The following is a 24,035-nucleotide window of genomic DNA, read 5'->3' as shown; positions in this document are numbered from 1 at the left end:
CCCATGAGGCAATGGAGTAAAGGTCACAATAATAAATTCTTCGAAAGTTTGCCAGGTGACACTTCACCGGCATCCTAATGGCTTCCTGTCCAATTTTATAATACATGTTTTAATTCGATCCCTTCGCTAGATATACAGCCATCTATGGAAACCTCTTTCGTACACTACTGCCTTCAATTTTCACATTTACTCAGCATCATAAAGTGTAACACTTCACGGAAAGGATGTCAACCTTCGGAAGACTCTGTTTAATGCTCTCAAGCTTGAAAACAAGTGGAGCACCCACTTGTCTCAACACGCTTTCTGCTTTCAGTCATCTCCTTGTGAGTGCTGTCGGGCGGCTTCAGGAAATTGAATTGAGGAAATTTTCAACCCACACCAGACCCCCATCCAGTGTCACCCTTCGGTTGAACCTCACCCGAGTCCTTTCCGTTTTTCCCGTATGGACATTTCCACATTCAGTCATTTTCACATGCTTGTTCGGTAAATTCTGTCGACTACTCGCTCCCTCCCAGCTAATCTCCAGTCAGTCAATAAAGGAGCATGCACGATGCTCTTTTTTCGGTTCCTTTTTTTCCTGTATCGCAAATTGGTAAACTTCTGTCGTTTTCCTGCACATATTGGCTGCCGTCAGTGTGTTAAGAAATTTATAACACCAGCAGCAGCTATCACTCATGGCTTGCCTGGAGCCGGACGGTTGAGTGAGTGAGTCCCCGAGTGGGAGCATGGCCTACTGTGGAATGGATTTATTTGAACATGAATGAGAAAGCTTCGGGCTGATGACGCTCACGGCTTCGGCGCATTCGATTGTGTTTACCGGCTTCTCAAACGTAAACATAAGAATCCTTGACATGGCTGATGGAGGTTTATTTTGCCGGTGCTGCTATCGGAACATCTGTTTTCCGTTACATCAACAGAGAATCCTCGGTCCACGTGGTCCTTCTGTTGGTTGGTGAGAGAATTTTCCGAAGAGAAGGATTCGAGAGCTTTTCCAAGCTTTGCTTATTTTCTCTACGGAAGCGATTGGTTTGTGGGATGCACTGAATCCGTACGGGGCTTTCCCCTGGTAAAAGATTAAACTTCAACCGCTGGAAATCAGTTTGCAGTTAGTTTGTTGGCGAGCGTGATTGTGATCGGATCGGAAAAGTTTCTGTACCCGTTTAAGAGACTGTTGCGTCCCTACTCGAGCTGGAATTGCGTGGAAATTTCGGTTGTCTGTGATTTCGTGGCTAATTTCGAATAAGACGTGTTTCAGTATTAGTTTATTGCTGATTGTTGAATAGCGAGGAATTTTTAAGTGTTATAAATTGTGAATATTGATAGTAGTGATACAAACATAAACTTGTGGGGTGTTGGATGTTCTCAGTGGGAGTATTCGTGAATTGGAAAACTGTTTGAAGGCGGGTAGGATAACGTGATTCGATACTGCTTAGCTGGTATGTTTTGATTGTCCAATTATGCCGGGATCAGTGACTTGATTCACCTATAGTAGATTAACTACGATGAGCCATTATTTACTGTTATTTACGCTAAGTATGAATTTAATTTATTTACGTTTTTACGGTTGAAGTCATTATTATCATTCACGCAAACTAATTTTTGAACAGCTTTTCCATCCCACTCTCCATTACACACAGTTTGCAAAACATTTTTTTATTATTTGCTCAAAAACCAAAAAGTATACGAACGCAACAGTTGTAATTTATTATTATTCGATTGGTGACTATCAGTTTGATTTTTTTTCGTGTCCTAGTCCGCTCTATTATATGAACTGCTGATTACAGGTATCATTAATCCGTGACTGGTTTGAACAAACAAACCAATTACATGCCTGTAGGTAATCCAGAAATATTTTCAATCATAACAAATTAACTCCGAAGAGTAAATAAATTTAAAATCTTGTTTAAGGCTGTGGAATTCCTATAGTGTGGACTAATTTGAGCTTATGAGAAAAATGTTAAAAATGTTGACATTGATATAGATTTTTTCTGCCCTAAACTTCCGATGGTTTTGGAATCAAAAAAATGAGGACCAACATTAGCGAAGTGATTTTGTTTATCCAACAATTGATGAGTATGAGTGAAACAAGTAAAAATATTTTTAAAATTTACATCTTTTTATTTCATGCACAAATTTGTAAAAGGAAATGAGTTTAAAGTTACTTCACTATTCTTTATTTTTATATAAACTGTAAAAACATTAAGCTATAATTTAAATATACAGTGATACTCCTTGAAAAATAATTAATACATGAAAAATAATGGAAAATATGTGCATTCAATTTTCTTTGAAACGGCTCAACTGATTTTCACAAACTAATATTCAAATGAAAGGTCTTTTAGTTTCCTAAATATTTCTAGAACATTTTATCCGGATCAGACTTCCGGTTCCGTAAAGTAAAGTGTGATAAGTGGCAAATTCTCAATATCATGAGTATTTTTTTCACAAACAATAGACAAAAACAGGTACAAATCCCATAAAACTGTCTGATAAATTCTTCTGGTTTGCAGAGCTTGTTAGTTTGTGGGCATAAAAACATAATTCGGCACTACTGGTCCCCCCCTTTTCCCGTTCCGGGAGCACCGAAAGTAGTGAAGAAAAACACCAAAAATAGAATTCACTTCGATTTCTCTGTGATGCTTAAACTGATTCTCACAAATCTAGATTTGAATTGAAGCTCATATTATTTTTAAAGTTACTGTGAAATTTCATCCGGATCTGATTTCCGGTTTCGCAGTTACAGGGCGATGAGTGTCAAAGTTTTCAAATCGCCATATAGAATGAAAATATGTACAAAACCGGTACGTTGTGTTGCGATGGAAAAAGAAAATACAAAACGAACGATGCGTGCTTTGTTTTATTTCTCACACACTAGAAAGCGAACGAAACGGTTACGTATGTCTGCTACTAGTGTGTTATATTGGTAAAAGGCAGTGCAGCGGGTGATAAAATTTTTATCAATCCACCTAGTGGTGTAATGATGCCTTTCTCATATTACTCATTACATCATAAAAATAACCGTGAAATTCGCAAAAACAACTGTTTATTGAAACAGTCGGTGTTGAACAGTCGTTCGCACCGCACGCGTATAGCTCTTGGCTCTTGGAAATTTTTTCTGGCTACCTAGAGTTTCATTGATTCAAGGCTTCAGTCTTTTTCAAGGCTATCTGAATCACTAACAGTCTTTTTTAAGACTACCAATTAGTCAGCCTTTCTCAAGGCTATACAAAGGGTGATATTAGAGTGACTAAGAAATTAATCAGCCTTTTTTTAGGCTAGCTATTCAAAGAACTATTCTTCGAACTAATCAGTCTTTTTGAGACTATCTCAAAATCAGTCTTTATCAAGACTTTTCCAAACTAAGAGTCTAAACGAAGACTAATTTAGCCTAGTTAATTTAATTTCAAATTTCATTCATTTCAAAAATGCCTGCGTCCAACCGGAAAGGCAACAAGCCTAGGGCTAAAAATAATTCAAAACGGAATAAATCACAATCCGTTATTTAACATTTTTCTAATTACATTCACGATCTGTAAATCACGAATGTAAAAATAAAAGACAACGGACGGATTTCCTTTCCGTTGATTCTATGCCGTCTAACAATATTTACGAGATTTTTTCCGAATCCGATTGTAGCGACATAGAAGAAAATTCTTAAAAAATTCCCTAAATGGACGCTTGTCAATCTGGGAAGAAACAACAATCTATGCCACCAGTGACGGTGATGATTTCCGAATTCAAAGCATTCTGGATTGAGCTTTCTACTTTCCTCCTGGAATTAAAAGTCTCATTTAAAATCGGACGAAGAGGAGAATGTCCTGTCTTGGTTGATGGATTGGAAGATTACGAACGTCTTATTCGATATTTGTCCGAGAAACTTCATAAATTTTATTCATATGATATAAAATCAGACAGACCCTTCAAGGCTATCTCGAAAGGCTGATACTGTCTTGAAAGTACTGATGAAATTAAAAATGAACGAAAAGAATTGTTTGGTTTTGCCCCTTCCCAAGTAATACTTATGAAAAAAAAAAAAGAGCGAATGGTACTTCTCAACCACGCTCTGGAATTTCCCATGAACTTTATCTAATATACTTCAATCGAAGTGATATAAACAATTTGAAAACCTTAGAAAAAGTACGTTTCATTTCCCACATTAAAATTCATTGGGAACATTATAAACGGCATAATCGTATTGCAAACTTAACGCAATGTCGTCGTTGCCAAGGCTTCGTCCATGGAACCAAAAATTGTCATATGGATATACGGTGTTTGAATTGTGGTAAATCGCATTCGAAAGACGTTTGTCCAATGAATGAATTCACTGATAAATTTTCATGTTCAAATTGCGATGGAAATCATAAATCCAATTATTTGAAATGTCCTGTCAGGAAAAAATTTTAAACGTTCGTTCGCTTAGACAACAAGTCAAATCAACGACCTTAAATTTACAGAACATATCTGAAAATCAAAAAACCATTACAAATGCCACGCCTAATTCTTCTAAGGCACTAATTGCTTCGAATTGAAAACAAAAAACAGGTACGCCTTCCAATTCGTCTTCTAACGAAAACAATTTATCGACAGGTAGATCGACCTCGTCATCATCTTCTTCTAATGTCAGTTATTCTAGTATAACATGTAGAAATCTACCACCTATTTCTTCTAATGTAAATAATCAAAACACAGGACCGCCTTGCAGTTTATCTTCTAACGAAAACAATTTATTAATAGGTAGAACGGCTATATCATCTTCTTCTAATGGCAGTTCTAATGTCAGTCTACCTACAAATATTCCTTCAATGCCATTCGCTTCTTTAAATGAAGTTGATTTAGGCGATATAACTGAAAATAAAATGATCTACCTACAAGATCAACTTTTTCAAATGATCATCCGAATGAATTCGACTTCATCACTTCAAAATTTCAAACCGGGTGGCAATTTGCAAATAATATTATAATTATTTGAATATTTTAAATTGGAATGCTCGATCTTTGAAATCGAGTGAAGATGAATTTTATAATTTTCTCAAAGTTCACAAAATTCATATTGCCATTGTGACAGAAACTTTTCTTAAACCAAATGTCAACTTGAAAAGTAATCCACATTGTGTGATTCATCGATTTGACAGGTTTACTGGAATGGGTGGTGGAGTTGCCATTTTTGTCCAACAGCAAATTAAACATCGAATTTTACCTTCTTTCAATACTAAAGTTATTGAAAGCTTGGGAATCGAAGTTGAAACATTCATGGAATTTATTTCATCGCTGGAGCATATTTGCCATTCCAATGTACCGGCGAACAATTAAATGTCTTTAAAGGCGATTTGCAAAAACTCACAAGATATCGACCGAAATTTTTCATAATAGCGGACTTAAATGCAATTGTAGGTAAAATAACAGTAATGGTAAAATACTTCATAATCAACTCTCAGCTGGTTACTTCACAGTTCTTCATCCCAGTAATCCGACTTGTATCTCTTCCGTGGAAAACCCGTCTACAATTGATCTGGTTCTAACGGATCAAAGTCACATTTGTAGTGAACCGATCACACATGTTGACTTTGACTCAGATCATCTTCCTGTAACATTCAGACTTTCTAACGAAGCTATAATTATTCCAATTAGTTCTATTTTCAACTATCATAGAACTAATTGGATGGATTACAGATCTCACATTGAAAATCATGTGGATCATGAAAATATTTTAGAAAATTCTGCGGACATCGACACAGCAATTGATAATTTGAATCATTACATTATCGAAGCTGGAAATCTTTCAGTTCCCAAAGCTCAAAGCAAAGTCTTAGCATTACATTCCTTTTGTGGAATTTGGCCTTTCTGTTTCAACAGACTTCGCAGCCGATTCTTAGTGTACAGGATCATTGCATGGCTAGTAACTAAGGATCCTACTGACACTAAGAATCCTTCCAGGTCGGGGCTCGAACATACGACAACTGGCTTGTAAGACCAGCGTCCTATGCATTGAACCGCCAACCTGGGACAAAAGCTCAAACTAAATTAAATTCTCCTATCATCGATGACAATCTTCAACTGCTCATTCGGTTGAAGAATGTTCGTCGACGACAATATCAACGTTCTCGTGATCCTGCTATGAAAAACATAGTTAAGGATTTACAAAAAGAAATTAAACATAGATTTACTCTTTTGCGAAATGAAAATTTCGCTAAAGAAGTTGAACAAATTAAACCATATTCTAAACCTTTCTGGAAACTTTCTAAGGTTCTTAAGAAACCTCAGAAACCAATTCCTGCTCTCAAGGAAGGAAATCAAATACTTCTTAAAAATGGCGAAAAAGCTCAAAAACTTGCTCAGCAGTTCGAGAGTGTCCACAATTTTAATTTGAACGTTGTGAGTCCTATTGAAAATGAAGTCTCACTGAAATATGATCATATTTCAACCCAAGTGTTTTCACAAGATGACATTATTGAGACGAATTTTGATGAAATTAAGTCAATTATTTGGAAACTTAAAAACATGAAGGCTCCTGGTAATGATGAAATTTTTAATGATCTTATTAAAAATCTTCCCGATGTTGCCTTGAGACTCGTGGTTAAAATTTTCAACAAGTGTTTTTCATTAGATTACTTCCCAAAAAGATGGAAAAACGCTAAAGTAATTCCTATCCTCAAACCTGATAAAAACCCAGCAGAAACATCAAGTTATCGACCAAGCTTACTTTCTTCTTTCAGTAAACTGTTTGAAAAAAATAACTTGTTGAGAATGATGTCTCGTATAAATGAGAATTCAATTTTTTTACCAGAGCAGTTTGGATTTCGTCATGAACATTCAACTACTATCAATTTGTTCAATTATTCAACTGATCGTACTTTTCAGGTTAGCTATCAGAATTGTAAATCTGAATCGCTACCCGTACGAGCCGGTGTTCCGCAGGGTTCGAGCGTAGCTCCAATTTTGTATAATTTTTTTTTTTCACTTCTGATCTTCCAAATCTACCCGTTGGTTGTCAGAAATCGCTATTCTGTGACGACACAAGTCTGTTAGCCACAGGTAGAAATCTAAGAGTGATCTGCAGTCGTCTACAAAGAAGTTTAAATATTTTCAGTGATTATCTGTCAAAATGGAAAATTAAACCAAATGCAGCAAAAACGCAATTAATTATCTTTCCTCATAAGCCAAGAGCTTCTTTTCTTAAACCAAACAATAATCACATTCTCAAATTGAATGGCTTGGAATTGACATGGTCTGATCAAGCTAAATACTTAGGTTTAACGTATGACAAAAAACTCGCTTTCAAGGATCACATTGAAGGAATCCAGGCAAAGTGTAATAAATATATTAAATGCTTATATCCTCTTATAAAGAGAAATTCTAAGCTCTGTCTAAAAAACAAATTGTTAATTTATAAACAAATTTTCAGACCAGCCATGCTTTATGCAGTACCAATTTGGCCAAGTTGTTGTTCCAACAGGAAGAAAACGCTTCAAAGGATTCAGAATAAAATTCTGAAAATGATTTTGAAGCGTCCTCCCTGGTTTAGTACGAATGAGTTACACAGACTCACAAATATACAACCATTAGATGTAATGTCACATAATATTATAAGCAACTTCCGACAAAAATCGATGCAATCTTCAATTGAATCGATTCGCTCTCTGTATTAGTTAGTAAGTTAGTATATAAGTTCCTTTTCCCCATTACACAATACGAGTAGGTTTAGAATTTTCCCTACACAAAAATCTCAGAATTGTGGAAGCAAACGATGTCCTCATTCTAATAACCAAATCATATATATAATAGGGCTGAAAAGTCACCACTTGTGGCTGAACACCCAATTTAAATCTTAATAATTTAATGTTAACTCATATTCCAATAAACAGTTATTTAAAAAAACGGTTTATTGAATAGAAATAAGAAAATTTGTTCGGACCTAATCTCAAAAACTCTATAAATCCTGTTTACCGGAACCGAAAGTAGTATCCACAACAAATTAAGGAATTCCGTATGAAACTGTAAGATTTTTCTTTTGAACCTATAAGTTTGTGAAAATCTATTTGGCCATCTTCAAGAAAAGTGACATCCCTACAGAACGTGTACGAAATAGAACAAAGCTTGCCTTGTTCGTTTTGTGTTTTCTTCTTCTTTCGGTGTCACTCTATATGGCGATTTGAAAGCTTTGACACTCATCGCTCCGTAACTGCGGAACCGGAAGCAGAGCTGCAAATTGTCATTCATGTCAAATGACCTTGACAGACTGACTAAAATCATCGTTAACTGTAATCGGTACGATCAAAGTGTCTGTCAAATGAGATACTCGATAGTTCAATGACCAAGTAGAAGTATACTCAGTCAAAGACAGGTGACGCATTTTGTTCTCTCCCTCATTCTCCTATTCCCTGTTGACGTACAAAAATTCCATGAGAGTACTAACATAAACATAAATTGATAAAGTTCATTGTTCTTTGTAAAAAGTCATTGGATTTCGTAGTTTATTGGTGTACATGAATTTGATTCAAGGTTTATGCTGTTTGATTAATATTTAGTCACATCGTAATCAAGCAGTGACAGGAGAAATGAAGATAATATCAATCGCATCGGCAATCAATGAGCGTCCTGGTGAGTATAATAACAAGAGAATTTAAGTGACGACAGATCGGCTCTCAGACACTCAATATATGATGATTGGTAGAGCCTGGTTGGCAGCAGTCCAGTGACATAAACTTTCCAATCTTCGTCGTGCAAAGTTGCTCGTTGACCGGATGTCGGATCCGGATGAAATTTCATAATAGCTTTAAAGATAGTATGAACGTTAATTCAAATCAAGATTTGTGAAAATCGACTCAAGCATCGCAAAGAAATCGAAGTTATTTTTTTCATTTTTTTTGGTACATATCATCGTATATCTCTGGAACCGGAAGTCGGATCGGAATGAAATTCAATAGCAGGCTATGGGACTATGAGACCTTTCATTTGAATCTTTGTTTGTGAAAATCGGTTTAGCATCGCTGAGAAAAATGAGTGCATATTTTTGTTACATACACACACAAACACACACACACACGGCCGGACACACACACAGCCATTTGCTCAGTTCGTCGAGCTGAGTCGAATGGTATATGACATTCGGCCCTCCGGGCCTTGGATAAAAAGTCGATTTTCACAGTGATTGCATAGCCTCTCTATATGAGAAAGGCAAAAAGTTTCATTCTCTCAGTGATGGCTGAGTCAATTTTTATAAACCTATAAATTAATGAATGGTTTTATTTAATTATTTAATTTCCTGGTCCGGCATTGCAGGGTGTGGTGTTTTTAAAATAGTTCGTTTCTAGACAAAAAATCTTTCTTGTTTTTGTTCAATAGTCAAGGAAAAGTTGTTTCAAGCACACCACAATTTAATTAATTTTTGTAGTTGATAAAATCAACAAACTTCTTAAAAAAAACATTGGGAAATGGGGATGTGGACACAATCGTTCAATTTATTTTATTTGAAATCACTTTCCATAACTTTAAGACAATTGTATGATTCGACGTTATATAAATTTCAGCTAAATGATCCGTTTGCAAAATGACATTCAGTGAAATGACGCTCCCGTAAAAATGGATTTCAGCAAAATGGCCCTGATCCCGGTTGCCAATCTGTTGGATGAACCCCGATGAATCTGGCAGCTCTTCTGGAACGGGTTCTCAAATAGTAAAGATTCTTCAGTTCGAAAAGAAGCGGAGTGCTCCTTGTGTTGATTATAAAAATTAACTTTTATGAATCGTCCGGAAAACTCACGACATGTCGATTTACTAATATACGAGGAACCTTAGCCGCAGTTTTTTTTTAATTTAAAAAATTAAATTTGCTTTCCTCAAATGACACTTATTTGACTCAAACTTTGTCATTATAAGGGCAATGCATCAATATAACGGAGCAATGTTATATATAGATATTCTCGTTTTCATTAAGACACATGCAATCTGACAGTTCTGCTCGAAATTTACTGGTGGCGCCATCTTTTGTATGATTATCTAATATAATGAAGTATGGAAAGATTTTACATTTTATCTTCAAATATGTTCAATGAAATTGATAAGCAGAAAAAATAGACGAAACAGAGTTCCCGGGTTTGCTTAATTTCGCAGTGCTCATAATGATATCCTCCCATAGGGATGGGTTAAAGCCAGCTCGTATTACGCTTTCGAGTACACGACATGACCTTCAAATGCTTTCAATGAGATTTCAACCATCAACCCTCGTGGCGTCATTTACAATGAAACGGACAAAAAAAAAACCAACACGACATAACGAAAACGGCTCTCCACATTCGTAGGTAGGCATTAGCGTGCTCGAGTACTGTTGGCAAATTTTCCATTTCCATTTTTTTTCCCCGAGACTCGTTACTGGTAGTAACCACGGAGTCCATGAATAATATAGCTGTGTGATGAGCGCCAGTCGATTTGTTATATCACATGCCGTTGGAAACGAGACATTTTGTCCGGTTACAGTTGCTATAGAGCTTTAAATAGTATTTTTCATAATTCGGTGCAGAAAACCAGTTCCGATTCATTAGAACAAGTAAATTTATTGTTGTCATATCACCCGGAACTGGTTCGGCACCGGTGCGTTTTGTGCTACCATTTCCAACGGGATGCTGTGATATCGTTTCGCACTGATTCCGTTGCGTTGCGGAAACTCTGCGGGACAGCCGGATCTGTGTAATGTATTATTAAATGTTGTTTTCTACTGAGATGTGAAGTCACCTCACGCGCTAACACATCACGTACCGAATTCGTGGGTAAATTCGGGCAGCATTTTTTTGTTGTTGTCGTTGCTTGCAATTTGTTTGATTCAGTCGAGCGAATTGTGACTGAAGAGCACAAAAAAAAAAACGATCAGTCACGATAATCAGAACCGCCCGAAGCCGCATCGGGAATCCGTTTAATAACTTGCATCGAGTGGACTGGGGGTTTTTCAGTTACGCAAACAATTTTGCGTCCTGGCCATAGACTGTTTATTCAAATTGGAGGATATGCTTTGGCGAATGGAACATAAATTATGCGTCTGGTTCAAATAAATATTAGGGATCGTGCATTGACAGGATAAAAGTTGAAATTTTTCACATGATTAAACTTCAACCGAATATTAGTGCTCTCTAGAATGTTTTGTGAAAAGCAGTTCTGCCGTAGAATTTTGACAAGTTTCTACATCGAAGGATTTTCCAATTATTCGAGCGCTTTTCCATCGAATATCTAGTACATTTATTCCATATTGTCTTCCTAATAAAACACAAATAAAAGTCGAGCCACAGTCTATTGATGAAATTAAGAAATGGATAATAACTTTCGAATGAAATCGATCACTACAGCAGAAGTTATTCTTTAGTAAGTTACATCATGATTTACGTATTCTGTAACAAGTACACTGCAAAAACACAGACTTTGAAATTCCAAAATCATGTTTGCTTCAATTTTTACCCTAATTCAGATGCCATATTTGAATTCAAACCGGTTTGAGTAAGGAATTTCCAAGTGATTTCATGTATGTCAAACTACGTTGAATTTTATGTCCTCACCACATAAAGTAGACCGAAGTGTCGTTCCTGATTTGATAATATGAAGGAAAGCGAAGTGAAATATGATCAAATTGAAACAGTAAAAATATCATGACATCCAATTGAAAAAGTACATACATTGAACTTTTAACTGAGTGTACAACTACAAGGCCATGTCAATATTTTCAGTCGGTGTAATTTGAAATTTCAGATATGCGGTTACCCTGCGAGTGACCAGAGGTAAACTGGATTAATGATTACGTATGGCCTGTGGGTGCTCCTTAGAGAACGAACTTGACGGGTACGGGTCGGGTTCAAAATTGAGGTGAAGTGAGATGCTCAATTTCTAAAATACAAATAATTCAAAATTTGTACGTATTAGGTTAGGGATAGTAATAAGTAGGTAGACATTTTATTAAAAAAAAATAAAAATGAAGATTAAACATTAGTATGTTAAACAAAAGTAACCAAAACACCTATCATTAATAACGAATCGTATGAACAACAAAGATGAGATGCCAAAGGGTCAAAACACTTGTACTGTAAAACGTTGGTGTAATACACAGAAAAATAAGATCAATAAACAGATATTTATGCAAAAAAAATGTCTCATTTGGACTTCGGTCGTCAGGAGAAGAAGTCGGAAAGTCGATCGAGTCATCCTGCTTCTGGTCGTTTGAATTTGAGCAAAATACAACTGGAAAATGGCCAATGGGGAACATTATGAAAAATCAGTCCTTATGGCTCCAAATGTTGTCTAAAGAAATAAAAAGATTACTTCTTTCCATATCGGAAATTAAAATCATCAGTGTAGTAAAATATAGAATAATTTGACTAGTTTTGTGCAATTTTCGCAGTGCAAGATTCGCAATAGTGTTTAATATCTTAGAGAATAACACAATTTGGCCTTTTGAATGCCAGAAATTAATCCCGTACGGCATTTTGCATTCATAAAAGGTTCTTTTCAGAACCACCATTATTTTATCATAAAGAACTATACTGGTTATTTCGTAATATTTAAGTGTGTGTCAGAATGTTTACTGTAACTAATCTGTACTTTAGTTTAGTTTACACGATCGATATTATGAAAGATAAAGAAAGAAAATTGTTTTTATTCGTATTCACGACATCCAATTATGTCTCTGACATTGCACACCCGTACTTTTTAATTAGATACGGGTGGGGTTTGGATTTGAAAAAAAACTATAATCAGGGACCACAATCAAACCAATCATACAGTGTGGTACGAACTGTGCAAATGTGGCTTTCTGTTTATTAGGTTGCTTTTAGGATCCCTCTTCCCCAGGATAATTTGATTTGTATGTTTTGAATATTCTCACTAATTTTGCTCAGAGATGGCTAGACCGCTTGTCGCAAACTTTGCTTTAAATGAAAGATCCTATGGTCTACTGTTGAAACGTAAGAAATTCTAAAAACTGGTTCATATTCTATTTCAATTTCTAGGTCTTGTAAAATGATACTCTAACTATTACATTCTTTCTCAAGAGTTGAATAAAAGTGTTTTGTTGAATTCCACAGTGATATATGAGCAAATTCTGAATGTTTAATAAGTCATCAGATTTTACCACTTTTTACATTTTTTATAAATATAAAAAATAAGCATAGAATTCGCACAAACTTTAGAAAAAAAATTCGAGGCCGGGTGTCATATACCAATCGATTCAGCTCGACGAACTGAGCAAATGTTTGTGTGTGTTTGTGGTCAACAAAGTGGTCGAGATCTCATAGATGAATGGTTTTGAAATCGGATGTTTACTTTTTGAGTTATAGGAAGTTTTAAATCAAAATTTGTTGACAATATCTGCCACAATCGACCTTGAAAACTAAATATTTTTTTAGACTTAGATTTCACACGGTAATAGCTATCCAACAAGCCATAGATTGCCAAAGTCCATTCCTTTTTAACGAATATATCAATAGTTTTGTGTAAGCGACTTTTTCCCTTATGCCAGTAGTAGGAGGTTTACGTGAAACACGATTTTCAATACCGTTTTATGCAATTGTTTTTTAGAAGTTAGAACCTGAAAGACTATGCACAGCACCCCTTTTTTGGCACGGTTATTTTTTTGGCAACATAATCGTTCGAACGTGACATAAGTATTAGAAAGATGGCAGTTATTTTAAAATTCAAAACAATTTCATACTTTTATTGATTTATACTGCTTGTAACAGTAATTGCTGAAAGAACACCACTACCTACACTCTTATACCATTCGAAGAAGTTCGTCGATATAGACAAATTTGTGTGTGGAAAATAGAAAAAAAAATTTTCCCGGAGATGGTTTAACTGAATTTATCTGACTTCGGCTACACTGATTTCCGAATTTCGTGTAAGAAATAGAGAAGCTAAAAGAAGGTCAAAACGAATTACATAATAAAAAATTTAAATTAACATAAATTTATGATCCCATACAAAATTGATGAATTTTATCCGATTCCGACTTCCAATTTTGAAATTTTAGGGTGATGAGTCTTTAAAATTCAAACCGTCATAGAAGATGACGATTTAGATATCTTCAAAATTGGGCTAAAAATGACGTTTTAGTGCATAAATATAAACTTAAACCGTATACTAAAAACTAAATATTTGTCAATTCATTAGTTCTGATTCATGTTTCCGTCACTTTTCCTTCCTCATGACATGCAACCGTCCGCTGGAAACATGTTCGCTGATGCGTGCAAACGAACTGTTTCACTACATTATCGCTAGCTTAATCGAGCCAGGCGTACGTGTGTAAATAATATTAGGAATGATATTCTTGGATGGAAATGCTTGCTACTTAGTTCTAAGAGAATGTGATACATGATTTTAGAACTAAATACCATGCGTCTTCATCTGATGATAATTTGATGAAGGCGCGTGGTTTTTAGTATGATACATTTTTTAAAAGTTTAAAATTATGCCCGTCCACATTTTCAAAAGTCTAAAAATGATACAGATTAATGTACGTATAAATGATTTATTTTTGGTGTAAAATCTAGAGTGGTACCAAAAATTTCGAAAATTTTGAACATTTTTTTTTCACATTAAATACAGTTTGAAAAATTTTGAAAAAATCAGAAAGGCTTCCCATAAATCCTTCAATATTCCTGATTTTTTCTTTTTTTTTTGCTAAAGAAGTTTTTGAAAAATTTAAACAAAATGAAAACCACCCTAACTCCGAAAATATGGCAGTTGAAGGGTTCAAATTTTGGGAAAATCATTTCCAATACAAACCCTTTCAAATATCTTAACTGCTTCAAGTAATGATGAGCCGAAGGCGAAACGTGAAGAAAGCTGAAATAAAATATGTGCTTTAATGTACAAACCAAAAACCTCTATATGTTCACACTCTGCGGCGACCAGTAGTCACCCGTTTTCGTTCTAGCCATCAGAAAGGGTATTGCATCTCGGTGCAATATCCGAAAAGTCGTTGCATAAATAGTGTAAACTAGTGCGTCTGCTCAGCGGTTCAAATTGAACTGTTTTAGGCGACGATAAGCCGAAGGCGAAACGTTAAGAAAACCTTTCAAACAGTTTATATCAATTTTATTTCTGTTTGGGGGCAGTTTTTATATGCAAACCCTACATCCTTTACTTTACTTTAAGCGCTCAGATTTTTTGCGAATGATGAAATTGACACTTGGATTCTTTCAGAATAATTGATTCTATTCTATTTTGATGCCTTCCACAAATTTTTACATGAAAAAAATTTTCAAAAATATCCCTCAAATGGAAGTCAATTATAATGATTTCATAGTTACTTAAAAGATCAATTTTGGATACGAACAATCTCAAGATATAAACCTGGACAAATAAAACGATTTCATATCAGTAACCGTGAATCAATAAACTCAGTAATAGAGTAATTTTATTGATCCTTCGTTAAAAAGCGACGATAATCTTCGGAAAGTGTCTGAAAATACTATGGCAACAATACAAGGAAGCAAACATGTGATATAGTCCTCACAACATATTTTGTAACTTTCATTGATATTCACTTTTGCGTATTAGGAACTAATGCATACTCAACCGAATTCCTTAATTTTGTTCATATGATTAAAACGCTTATTGTTTTTATGTAAATGATAGTTTAACTGAAACTGGCGGTGACCCGAGCTCAAACCATACATGTAAAATCACAGATCAGCTTATCTTGAGTTTATATTTAATACTGTATGATATCACATCTAAAAATTTTATATATCTGTGTCTGTGCTACACATTCATACTGAAGTTCTGAATCTTTTGATACGTTTCATTCCCAAGTAACAATTTTTGTTACGCTAGCGTGTTTGTGACTAGTTTGCAACCAGATATTTGAGTGATTGTTACTAACATCTAACCACTTGCATGACTCAAAAAGCACAGTTTCTACTAGTTATTAAGTCGGCTAAAAATAAGTTGTCGTTACGTTGTAATGCCATACTTAAATAACTTATCTTTTCATAACTTGAAAATAACTTGTTTCTAAGTAAACTAGTTGAAACTTAGTCACCATCGACATTATAAACATTGAATGAATCCAGAATACTTTTCTATCTTCAATAAAAAAGCGAAGAGTACTTTAAGTCACAAACTTGATACAAGGTACTAATTTCACAACGATCCAAAATTTGTCGAGCGGAATTCAATTTTACTTAACTGTTTTTATGCGTCTTCAATCAAAATCTGTTTATAAAGATATAAAAAATAAACAAAATAATAACCCTATGTTCAGAAAGCTCAAAATTATTCCAAGTAGAGTGATTTCACATCATTTTAAATTCATATATCATGAGAACTATAATATTATCACAATCGATGTTCAATCCATATATTATTTTCTTCGTGTTTATGACAGTGCATAGAACAAAAATGACTATTCTGCCTTTCACTATTTTCGGCAAAAAGTAGTTTTGAAACAAGTAATATCCTGGTTTTATTTATGTTTCATACACTTCTTGAGACTCCATATTGTGTTCGCCATATTCAAGCCAACAAAGGTTGTTTTGTTTGCATTTTCGTTATCATAACGTTGGGAAAACCTACCGATAACTATCTGAATCAATGAAGAAATTATATGTTATAATCTTATAATATCTAAGTTATTACTACATCAATTGACAGTAACGATTTACATATACGCTTACGTATTTATAATGGTTTCGCAACGGAAAATAAACCTTTTTTCAACTAGTAGCTAAAAGCATAGCTGTGATTAAAGATATGTTAGAATCAAGTAACGATAACTTACAAACGATAGTTAGTTCAATGTTTACGTTATAAAGAAACACTGCTGTCACCTTGTTTTAACCAGTATAACATAAAAACATGTTCATGCTCTTGTTGCAACACAGTTGGGTTAAGTGGTATCAAAACTAGTTACGGGTTGCTACTATTGAAGTCAAATAAACTTATTTTCAACTAGTAGCTAGAAGCATAGTTGTGATTAAAGATATGTTTGGATTAAGTAACGATAGCTTATAAATTATATTTAATTCAATATGACACGAAGATGTTATGATTGGAAACCTAAATAACTATTTCGTAACTAGTTATGTTATGATGAAACATTGCTGTCACCATGTTTTAACCAGTTTAACATAAAAAACATATTCGTGCTCTTGTTTCAACATAGTTTGGACTTTGTCGTATCAGAACTAGTTGCGAATTGCTACTTGGGTTGCTGATGGGACCACAACTTGTTCAAATTGATAATGCATAACGATTTGCATTGCATTGTTTTCATTACACTTAGTCTGGGATTCTTATATGAGCAAGATTAGACAAAAATATTATGCTTTATAAGACTAAATTAAATTTTAGCTATTCAATTAGGTTACACGATTATTGTTTGGTTAGAAAATATGGTCTGAGGGCTTATGCTGAGAGATAGTTCATTGTGTTTAACCACATTTAATGAAAAAGAATTATCTTTATCAAAACTTTATACTGAATCTATTTGCGCGCCACTGTTTTGTTAGTATTTAAATGGAGATTTCAGTATGCACACGATCCGTTGTCAATTTTAAACATTTTTAAGCGTACAATATTGAAGCATTCGAATCAATTAAATGAAGCAAATCCATCAACAAATTTCCGAGATACAAGCGCTTCAAATAAGATCCGAACAATCTATCGCCGATAATTCTAAACTGGCCTGATAGTTACCGGAGATTCAAAATATAATACTACTATACTATACTGAACACACCGCACACATACAAAAGCGACTATCCAGCGATGAACGGATTTGACTCAAACACCTTCACCGGCCTACGAGCAGAAATGTATTCTGACATATATTTATAGATTCCCTTTTCTGCGATAGTTCATACTTCGCAAATCGGACGAAAGGATGACATCATTAACGCACTGTGACTGCGACTGTGATTGGCTTGTGAAAACATAGGTCAATTCAAACTAATTTTTCAATTGAAATACTTACACGACGTTACCGCATAAAGTTACCGAAACGATTGATTGTTAAATTATACAAATTCATCAACAAATGACTGCGTTAAAAGTGTTCCAAATTATGGCAGAAAACGGTTACGCGGTTAATTTTTTTATTTTTTAAATTGACACCCAGCCTCGTATAGCGAAGAGTAAGGCATTTTTAATGCCAAAAGTAAACTCGATTTACAGTGTAATAAATCCTATAACAGTCTCTAACAAATGTGTCATAAATGTACATTCTTACCAGCCGCTAGCTAATTTTAAGTCAAAACCTACTCAAAATCACCTAAAGTGAATGTCCGCGAACCTCAATATTTAGGTAAATGTAAGTTTGCTCAAAGTGCTGTAGATAACGACATAATTTTATGATAGCTCATAGAAGAGCTCGACAGTGAGTTATTTCTTATCACCAAATAAGTAAACTCGATTTCCAGTGCACTCCAAAACCATCAATTTTCCTATGAGTTAAACCGTCTAGAACTAGTTCGTTTATTATAATTACGTATCCTTAGAATAAAATTTCAATTAAATCGAAAATTGTTTTTTTTTTTGAAAATTGGCGTTGTGTTAACTTTAGCCATTTGAAAATAAAACGTAAAAACGTGATTAATCCACCTAGCAGTGAGATGATACCTTTTTTTTATCAATCCGCATGTGTTTTTTGCATGGATATTCTTAGGTGTTTTAGTTCTCATGACATTATTTTAATTTTATTAACGGCAAATTGAGATTTTAATCACTCGTTACCCTGTAATGTCGAAACTGCAAATCGTATCGAATTTCAATCTTAACGTGTGACAATCGTATGAACATTCCATGAGATGTCAAAGTAAGTTCCAATTTAGAGTTTTTCGTCATTATTTATGGTACTTCCAGAGCCGGTGTTCAGGAACTAGCATAACCCAAAATGATTCAAATGGCCATAAATTAATACGCCAAACAATTCACTTCTTCTATATCGGTATGAATTTTAAAAATTCATCATCTGTAATTCCAGAATCGGATAAAATTCATCAATTTTGTATGGGACTTTAAGTCCTTTAATTTGAATTTTTGTTTTGTCGTGAATACGACACATTTACTATGGGGTGCCTTTTCAAAATTTACCCTCTGAGAGAGTGATAAGTTTTTGATCGTAAATATCTCTTGTTGTATCTAACGAATCAACATAATTTTTGCTACATGCCATCGGAAATATGATCACAATTTTATGATAAAATTTTCAGTTTTGTGACATAATCTCAAATAATTCAAAATTAAACTTTTCTGAAATGTTTGGTATAAACGAGTATCAAAGAGGATAATTCATACGGCGTGTTTGCCTATCTCGTATTTTTAAAGCTTAATATCGTAGTGAGTTCCACAATTTGGTCCTTCTGAAAGGCAGGAATGAATCCCGTACAGCATCCTAATAGTTTCTTTGAATGAAATGCAAATCCGAAATGAAATATCGAAATTAAAATTCTATATGCTGCTATTTTTATAGCCATTAGAACCGCCCATTAGTGAAAAAGCTACAAACGAAATCAGGTAAAATCAAACCTCTCAACAAAAATTGGGTCAGTTTGGATTCTATTGCCACTGCGAGCAGATGTATTGTGTGTCGTTTGCAAAGCTAGTTCCGCTTCAGACAAGAACGATTACGTCACAGCTGCTAGTCGTTCGTATTTGTGAAAAAACAACGAAAAGGGGACAACGGTGGAGATCATCACACAAAATCAGCCGTTCTTATGGCTCTAAAAGTTTTCTAGAGAACTATTAGGATGTCTTCTTCGCAAATCGAAGGTAAATATCCTCAGTTTAGTGCAAATCTAGAACATTAGTTTGATTAGATTTGTGCACTTTTCGCTGTGTGAAATTCACAGTAATCGAGATCAAGTGAAGGCTTGTTTGTTTTTGCTAAATCTGTGAAAAGGGGTATGCTTGCATAATTCACACAATTGATCAACTAATTGATATTCGGAAGTGTTACGGAACATGTCAGTTGTTTTCGTATTCACGACATCCAGTTATGTCTCTGACATTACCCACGCGCTTTTTGAAGTTCGATTTGGTCTTTTTGAGAAAATGACTGATTTTAACTGATTTTGGTGTAGCCGAAATCAGTTAAATTCACCTGATGAGTGTGTAGACATCTTTGAAAGATTGTAGTGCGAATTAAAATTTGGGGCTACAATCCGAATCGAAAACTGAATACCGCTTAAACTGTAATAAATTTATTTGGTAATCGATTATCCAAATCTGCCAACAAGGTAAACCTGATTAATTTATGTGAAATGGACATTATAATACTAATCACCCTGTATCTCCTAAACCAGAAGTCAGATCTGACAAAAAAGTAAGATGATTTATAGGATTTTAAAACCTCTCATTTGAATCTTAGATAGGTTCAGCCATCTACGAGAAAAATGAATTGCATTATTTTAATTTCGTTTCACATATCATCCTGTGGTTCCGCAATCAGAAGTCGGATCCAAACGTAATTCAGGAACCTTGTATACCACTTTTCACATGAATCTGAGTTTGTAGAAAACGGTTTAGCCATCTCCGAGAAAATTGAGTGAAATTATTTTTCACACACGCATTTGCTGATCTCGACGAATTGATTCGAATGGTATATGGGTGTTATGTTCTTCCAGCATTTATTGCTGTAAGTAGTTTAAATCAATATAATTATGGAATTGCTATCAACTCGAAAATGCTGCCATCATCTAGTTTACATATGTCATATTCGAACGATTGTGTTGCCAAAAATGAACCGTACTAAAATCGTTCCGAGGGAAATTGTCATGAAAAAGGATGCTGTACACAGTCTTTTTGGTACTTAGAAACAGTTTTATGTAACAGTATAAAAAATCGTGTTCCACGTTGCTCCCAAACATTACTTTGTCATTAAGCGTTCAAAACTTTTACTGCTAGAATAAGGCGAAAAGTCGCTTACACAAAAATATCGATATCTCCGTTAAAAATTGACGCATTTTAAAAATCTATGGCTTTTTGGATAGCTATTACCGTGTGGAATCTAAGTATAAAAACATATTCTGTTTTCAAGGTCAAGTGTGACAGGTACTGTCAAAAAACTGAAAATTTTGACGTAAAACTTCGTATAACTCAAAAAGTAAACATCCGATCTCAAAACCATTCAATAGCGTTCTGGGTGACGAAGAGACCTTTCATTTGCGACTAGTTTGATCAAAATCGGTCCAGCCATCTCTGAGATCTCGACCTCTTAGTTGACAACACACATACAGACACACATATATACACACACGGACATTTGTTCAGTTCGTCGAGCTGAATCGATTGGTATATGACATTCGGCTCTTCGGGCCTCGGAAATATTTTTTCTAAAGTTTGATCGAAGTCTATACCTATTTTTTTATATATAAAAAAAGGTAAAAAAGTTTGACCTTTTTCGAAAGCCAGTCTAGATCAATTTTGGAAAAGCAAAGTATACAAAATGTTTTTTTTTTGTGACAAAGTCTATATGTTCAGAAAGTTTTATTAAAATCTGAGTAAGTGCTGCAAACTCCGAATACGATTTGATGAGATGAGAAATTGATAATAATGTTTACTATAGCACAGATAGCGTTGAGGCCTCTATGATTACTTATGTCGTTTTCGCTTGATGCCAAACCTAACCCAGTTTCCACTCTAACTGCTGTCAAACCGTTTGTTTGAAACCAGTTATGAACCTAGTTTCAACGTTGTTGAACTGAAAATCGAGTCAGTTTCGAACCTGGTTTTTATATCAGGTTTGCTCAAACCCCCGGTGCTAAGTGCGAAATAAACACAGTTTCGTGAAAAGTGTTTGTTTGATGAAACTACCCTGGGTCAATTTCAGTTATCTCAAGCGAAAACGACATTACTTTGTGATACAATCGAAAGCCGAAGCAAAGAACCGAAAAATAAATCATCGTAATTGTTCAAGACACATGACTACTGCGTTGAGTGACTGTCACCACACCATACTGATCATAGTAGTTTTCAAAACAATAAATGTGACCTCCTGTAGATATGGCACCTGCTACTGCGACTGCTGAAGCCATCCAACTTTCAATGTCATTTATTACACCGGAAACATGACATTCCTTCTGCCACACGTAGAGTGTCTGTACGGGATTTGGGACTGCGATTCGGGGCACAGTTTACACGTTTGCCGAAACTATTTGCCAGCTGCAGCCAACACCAAGTCGACACCACCACGGCGCATGGGAGAAACGCCATCCCGGAATGATTGCAATTCCGAAACACAGTACAAAGTGCCAAAGTCAGGATCCGGCAAACTGCTGTGATAACTTACTGCAAGAGCCCGGCCGCCACGTGTTCGCTGGTCTGTAGTGCGGCGGCTAAAGGAAGACCCAAAACCATTCATTCATATTACATTCATTCATTTTGGAGAAAGCTCTTCCATCATATGAATAAATTTCTGTAATGACTGCATATGTGCAGGGCTTCCCGAAGTCTTTAGCAGCGAGTGTGAGTATTTTCGGATGCAGCTGTTACTCCGCATTCGTACCTTTGGAGATTCAAATATTTTTCGGAATGCAACTCCGTTTGCCGCACTTGAGACCTTTCTAATAAGACTATCATCCTATATGAATACTGCACTGTGATTGCACTTGTACAAAATGGTGCCTGTCCCCTTCTTCCGCCATCCGCTCCATTCCCAGTACGTACAAAGCATCGTTCCCCAAAAGCACATGTGATGATGAATTAAAATTTTAATAGATGTTTGCATAGATAATAATTACTGTTGGTGGCCTCAGTTTAGGTGCACCGACAGAATGGTGACTGCAGGGGTTTGAGGGTTTGAGTACAGGCCTTCGACGTTGAACTGGTTTGTAGTTGTTTTGGGGGGTATCGCGTGGCAGACAACAAATCGGTAGCTAGTTCGGAAGAGTAACGGCAGTTCTAAATTTAACCGGGAACAATCCACTTTCATTCATCTATTATTATTCGTTGCATTATTAATTGTCTAGCCGCTTTGAAAAATAATTGAGTTAATTTTGGAAACAGGAAAATTAATTGCTACTAATTTGAAAATTATCACAAAGCGGAGAACTCCAAAGTAGAAAATAGACCAATGGTTAAAATAGGTACAATACCCTGATTACTGCACCTAATGTGATATTGGTATCTCTCTTTATCTAGATGCACCGAAATTTTGCTTCGTTGACAAAATGGCGATGCTGGTCATATTATGCTAATTGAAATAGCAGCCACCGAACGGTACCCTGCTCGGTCGGTCGGTCGGGGTGTAGCCCACCATCATTCCGGCAACATGACTACCGTTTATCCAGCTCAAACATTTGTAATCAAAGGTTGTCTCATTAGGATTCTGGAACATGCGAAACGATAACCGAACACCCATTCCCAGTTGTGCTGAAACGGATATCCAGCTATCCGGTGAAACGATGTTTGGCACAGTGGGCAACATCTTTTATCATGTTTTTAAAATTTTGTATGAATGAATTTGACCATTATTTATTAGCTATATGTCCTGAACTTATTTTAAATGTGAAAAAAATATGTTCAGGTTACTCAAGCTTACAAAATTTGGTCAAGAAATTTATCAGAGCTATTGGTGATATTCGGACATGTGGTAGAAGTGAACTAGATTTTTTCGTACCACAAAATAAAATCAAACAATTGATTTCTGCAAATCTTGACCATCTTTTGAGCAATTTTTTGATACCATGCCAACGAAAATATTCGTCATTTCAAGCCAACCGATCAGAAAATTTTTTTTCGACTACTTCGTAGGAACTGAAGTACTGCTGAAACAAATAATAGACGGTAGGGGCCAAGTCTGGTGAATACGGTGGGTCGGGTAGCAGATTTCATGCCAAGTGCTTAGATTGTACCCTGTATCGGGTTTACTTTGTGTGCAGGTGCATTGTCGTGTAAAAAAATTCCTTTGTCATGTCTTTTAGCCCATTCTGGACGTATTTTGATCAATTCATGGCTCAAATTGATCATTCGATGACTGTAGCGATTAGTATTAACAGGGTCACCAGGTTTTAAAAGCTCTGATTCCAACCAAACACAGAATATTACCTTCTTGCCGAATC

The 24,035-nt window shown here is 35.3% G+C and overlaps 1 protein-coding gene across 4 annotated transcripts in view; it reads left to right on the top strand.

Moving 5' to 3' along the window:
* Positions 1-1,124: 1,124 nt before the first annotated feature.
* LOC131431195 (EGFR adapter protein-like) overlaps positions 1,125-24,035 on the top strand; it is a 180,379-nt gene continuing 157,468 nt past the window's right edge. For 2 of the 4 annotated variants that reach the window (XM_058596764.1, XM_058596762.1), the window contains exon 1: positions 1,125-1,436. The gene's annotated coding sequence lies outside the window, so the exon portion shown is untranslated. Of the gene's footprint in view, positions 1,534-24,035 lie in introns of all 4 variants that reach the window. The other 2 variants (XM_058596765.1, XM_058596763.1) reach the window with 2 other exon arrangements.

The sequence above is a fragment of the Malaya genurostris genome, chromosome 2, assembly GCF_030247185.1.
Source record: "Malaya genurostris strain Urasoe2022 chromosome 2, Malgen_1.1, whole genome shotgun sequence".
NCBI lineage: Eukaryota > Metazoa > Arthropoda > Insecta > Diptera > Culicidae > Malaya > Malaya genurostris.
The sequence above is the reverse complement of the archived record's forward strand: the minus strand, read 5'-3'. Positions and strand labels throughout refer to the sequence as shown.